This window comes from Populus nigra, chromosome 2 (assembly GCF_951802175.1).
Source record: "Populus nigra chromosome 2, ddPopNigr1.1, whole genome shotgun sequence".
Taxonomy (NCBI): Eukaryota; Viridiplantae; Streptophyta; class Magnoliopsida; order Malpighiales; family Salicaceae; genus Populus; species Populus nigra.
Window position 1 is genome coordinate 20,996,103 of NC_084853.1, and position 5,000 is coordinate 21,001,102.

Sequence of the window (5,000 nt, forward strand, 5' to 3'; positions counted from 1 at the left end):
ACGAACAGGGGCTGGACCGGCCGGGCCAGGCAGGAAAATTCGTCAGGGGGGCACGCTGACAAAAAGAGGGGCTGCCGCGTGGAAAATCGGCAGCGCAGATTTTTCGACGAACATTCGTCAGGGGGGCACGCTGACGAAAAGAGGGGCTGCCGCGTGGAAAATCGGCAGCGCAGATTTTTCGACGAACATTCGTCAGGGGGGCACGCTGAGGAAAACAGGGGCTGCCGCGTGGAAAATCGGCAGCGCAGATTTTTCGACGAACAGGGGCTGGACCGGCCGGGCCAGGCAGGAAAATTCGTCAGGGGGGCACGCTGACGAAAAGAGGGGCTGCCGCGTGGAAAATCGGCAGCGCAGATTTTTCGACGAACAGGGGCTGGACGCTGGACTGGGCCAGGCAGGAAAATTCGTCAGGGGGGCACGCTGACGAAAACAGGGGCTGCCGCGTGGAAAATCGGCAGCGCAGATTTTTCGACGAACATTCGTCAGGGGGGCACGCTGACGAAAAGAGGGGCTGCCGCGTGGAAAATCGGCAGCGCAGATTTTTCGACGAACATTCGTCAGGGGGGCACGCTGAGGAAAACAGGGGCTGCCGCGTGGAAAATCGGCAGCGCAGATTTTTCGACGAACAGGGGCTGGACCGGCCGGGCCAGGCAGGAAAATTCGTCAGGGGGGCACGCTGACGAAAAGAGGGGCTGCCGCGTGGAAAATCGGCAGCGCAGATTTTTCGAAGAACAGGGGCTGGACTGGCCGGGCCAGGCAGGAAAATTCGTCAGGGGGGCACGCTGACGAAAAGAGGGGCTGCCGCGTGGAAAATCGGCAGCGCAGATTTTTCGACGAACAGGGGCTGGACGCTGGACTGGGCCAGGCAGGAAAATTCGTCAGGGGGCACGCTGACGAAAAGAGGGGCTGCCGCGTGGAAAATCGGCAGCGCAGATTTTTCGACGAACATTCGTCAGGGGGGCACGCTGACGAAAAGAGGGGCTGCCGCGTGGAAAATCGGCAGCGCAGATTTTTCGACGAACATTCGTCAGGGGGGCACGCTGAGGAAAACAGGGGCTGCCGCGTGGAAAATCGGCAGCGCAGATTTTTCGACGAACAGGGGCTGGATGCTGGACCGGCCGGGCCAGGCAGGAAAATTCGTCAGGGGGGCACGCTGACGAAAAGAGGGGCTGCCGCGTGGAAAATCGGCAGCGCAGATTTTTCGACGAACAGGGGCTGGACTGGCCGGGCCAGGCAGGAAAATTCGTCAGGGGGGCACGCTGACGAAAAGAGGGGCTGCCGCGTGGAAAATCGGCAGCGCAGATTTTTCGACGAACAGGGGCTGGACGCTGGACTGGGCCAGGCAGGAAAATTCGTCAGGGGGGCACGCTGACGAAAACAGGGGCTGCCGCGTGGAAAATCGGCAGCGCAGATTTTTCGACGAACATTCGTCAGGGGGGCACGCTGACGAAAAGAGGGGCTGCCGCGTGGAAAATCGGCAGCGCAGATTTTTCGACGAACATTCGTCAGGGGGGCACGCTGAGGAAAACAGGGGCTGCCGCGTGGAAAATCGGCAGCGCAGATTTTTCGACGAACAGGGGCTGGATGCTGGACCGGCCGGGCCAGGCAGGAAAATTCGTCAGGGGGGCACGCTGACGAAAAGAGGGGCTGCCGCGTGGAAAATCGGCAGCGCAGATTTTTCGACGAACAGGGGCTGGACTGGCCGGGCCAGGCAGGAAAATTCGTCAGGGGGGCACGCTGACGAAAAGAGGGGCTGCCGCGTGGAAAATCGGCAGCGCAGATTTTTCGACGAACATTCGTCAGGGGGGCACGCTGACGAAAAGAGGGGCTGCCGCGTGGAAAATCGGCAGCGCAGATTTTTCGACGAACATTCGTCAGGGGGGCACGCTGAGGAAAACAGGGGCTGCCGCGTGGAAAATCGGCAGCGCAGATTTTTCGACGAACAGGGGCTGGACCGGCCGGGCCAGGCAGGAAAATTCGTCAGGGGGGCACGCTGACGAAAAGAGGGGCTGCCGCGTGGAAAATCGGCAGCGCAGATTTTTCGACGAACAGGGGCTGGACGCTGGACTGGGCCAGGCAGGAAAATTCGTCAGGGGGGCACGCTGACGAAAACAGGGGCTGCCGCGTGGAAAATCGGCAGCGCAGATTTTTCGACGAACATTCGTCAGGGGGGCACGCTGACGAAAAGAGGGGCTGCCGCGTGGAAAATCGGCAGCGCAGATTTTTCGACGAACATTCGTCAGGGGGGCACGCTGAGGAAAACAGGGGCTGCCGCGTGGAAAATCGGCAGCGCAGATTTTTCGACGAACAGGGGCTGGACCGGCCGGGCCAGGCAGGAAAATTCGTCAGGGGGGCACGCTGACGAAAAGAGGGGCTGCCGCGTGGAAAATCGGCAGCGCAGATTTTTCGAAGAACAGGGGCTGGACTGGCCGGGCCAGGCAGGAAAATTCGTCAGGGGGGCACGCTGACGAAAAGAGGGGCTGCCGCGTGGAAAATCGGCAGCGCAGATTTTTCGACGAACAGGGGCTGGACGCTGGACTGGGCCAGGCAGGAAAATTCGTCAGGGGGCACGCTGACGAAAAGAGGGGCTGCCGCGTGGAAAATCGGCAGCGCAGATTTTTCGACGAACATTCGTCAGGGGGGCACGCTGACGAAAAGAGGGGCTGCCGCGTGGAAAATCGGCAGCGCAGATTTTTCGACGAACATTCGTCAGGGGGGCACGCTGAGGAAAACAGGGGCTGCCGCGTGGAAAATCGGCAGCGCAGATTTTTCGACGAACAGGGGCTGGATGCTGGACCGGCCGGGCCAGGCAGGAAAATTCGTCAGGGGGGCACGCTGACGAAAAGAGGGGCTGCCGCGTGGAAAATCGGCAGCGCAGATTTTTCGACGAACAGGGGCTGGACTGGCCGGGCCAGGCAGGAAAATTCGTCAGGGGGGCACGCTGACGAAAAGAGGGGCTGCCGCGTGGAAAATCGGCAGCGCAGATTTTTCGACGAACATTCGTCAGGGGGGCACGCTGAGGAAAACAGGGGCTGCCGCGTGGAATGGCAGCCTACACGCAGATGCGAATTCGGCAGCGCACGATGGCTTGAGCAGGTCATGGGTTCGACTTGGCGCGATCTGAAACCTGGACGAGGGACTGTCGACGCTGGACGAGCCAGCGCGGTGGCCTGTCGTGCCCCGTTCAGGGGGGGCCTGCCGCGGAGACAGCCCTCGCGGGCTCGACAGCGCAGGCCAGCGTCCCCGACGTCGCTGGCCGCGGCAGGCGAGCTGCCGGGGTTCCCGCATTCCTACAAGAAAACGTCGTGCTTTCCACATGAAACCAATCCAGTAAAATCAGCCATATTTTTATGAGGCTGCCCACTGAATTTGGGGTCATTCCGGGCCGGTTCCTAGTTTTGCGGATTTACTCGATTTCTAATGGTAGGAAAATTAAAACAAATACTTCCCGACCTCGAAAAATTCTGGGAAAATTAATGAAGGTGGATTGGATTTTTGCCAACCTCTGTGCAAAATTTCAGCTCAAAATACCAAGAAATGAATTTTTTAGAGGGGGGGTGACAGCTGGGACCTAGTAGTGTCTCCCCCTGCCAGAGCTGCAATGACACTTATTGCTCTTTAGGGAGCCACCAGGCCGGCGCCCCTCAAAGACCACACGCGCGCGCGCGCCCGCCCGCGCTGGGCGCTGGGGCGCTGGGGCCTGAGGGCCTGGGGCCCTTGGGGGCCCTTGGGCGCTTGGGCGCGCGCGCGCGGCCCCCGCAGCCATGCCGCGCTGCGCGACGCGCGGACAGCCCCTGCTGGCTTGCTCTCTCGCCCGCGGGGGGGCTGCCTTCGGGCCCTGGCCCCCCGCGTTCTGGCCTGCCCCCTGCGTGGGAGAGGCTAGGCGCTGCAGGGGCCAGCCCGACGTCGCTGGCCGCGGCAGGCGACAGCCCGACATCGCTGGCCGCGGCAGGGGCCAGCCCGACGTCGCTGGCCGCGGCAGGCGACAGCCCGACATCGCTGGCCGCGGCAGGGGCCAGCCCGACGTCGCTGGCCGCGGCAGGCGACAGCCCCTGCTGGCTTGCTCTCTCGCCCGCGGGGGGGCTGCCTTCGGGCCCTGGCCCCCCGCGTTCTGGCCTGCCCCCCGCGTGGGAGAGGCTAGGCGCTGCAGGGGCCAGCCCGACGTCGCTGGCCGCGGCAGGCGACAGCCCCTGCTGGCTTGCTCTCTCGCCCGCGGGGGGGCTGCCTTCGGGCCCTGGCCCCCCGCGCTCTGGCCTGCCCCCCGCGTGGGAGAGGCTAGGCGCTGCAGGGGCCAGCCCGACGTCGCTGGCCGCGGCAGGCGAGCCGCCGGGGTTCCCGCATTCCTACAACAAAACGTCGTGCTTTCCACATGAAATCAATCCAGTAAAATCAGCCATATTTTTATGAGGCTGCCCACTGAATTTGGGGTCATTCCGAGCCGGTTCCTATTTTTTCCGATTTCCTCGATTTTTAATGGTAGGAAAATAAAAAAAAATACTTCCCGACCTCGAAAAATTCTGGAAAAATTAATAAAGTTGGATTGGATTTTTGCCAACCTCTGTGCAAAATTTCAGCTCAAAATACCAAGAAATGAATTTTTTAGAGGGGGGGTGACAGCTGGGACCTAGTAGTGTCTCCCCCTGCCAGAGCTTCAATGACACTTATTGCTCTTTAGGGGGGTGCCCCCTGACTGGCCATGGGGCGCGCTGGCCTGGCGCCCATAGGCCTGCCGCGGGGGATATGTGGGCTGTTGCTAAACTCGGACTAAGGTGGGGGGCCTCATGGCCCGAAGTATTGCCGGCATCGTTGACCCGTTTTCCGGCCGGCGACGACCCGATTCCGGCCACCGTCTTCGGGACCCGCTCCAAGCCGTCGGGCGCGTTGGGGCTGCTTATCCGCGGCGTGGGCGTGGCATTCATTTGCCGTGCTTGTGCCAAGGTGCTGGCAGCTGCTGCGCGGCTGTCTGCTTGCCGCGACGTCACGGCGGCGGTGGCCGCTGC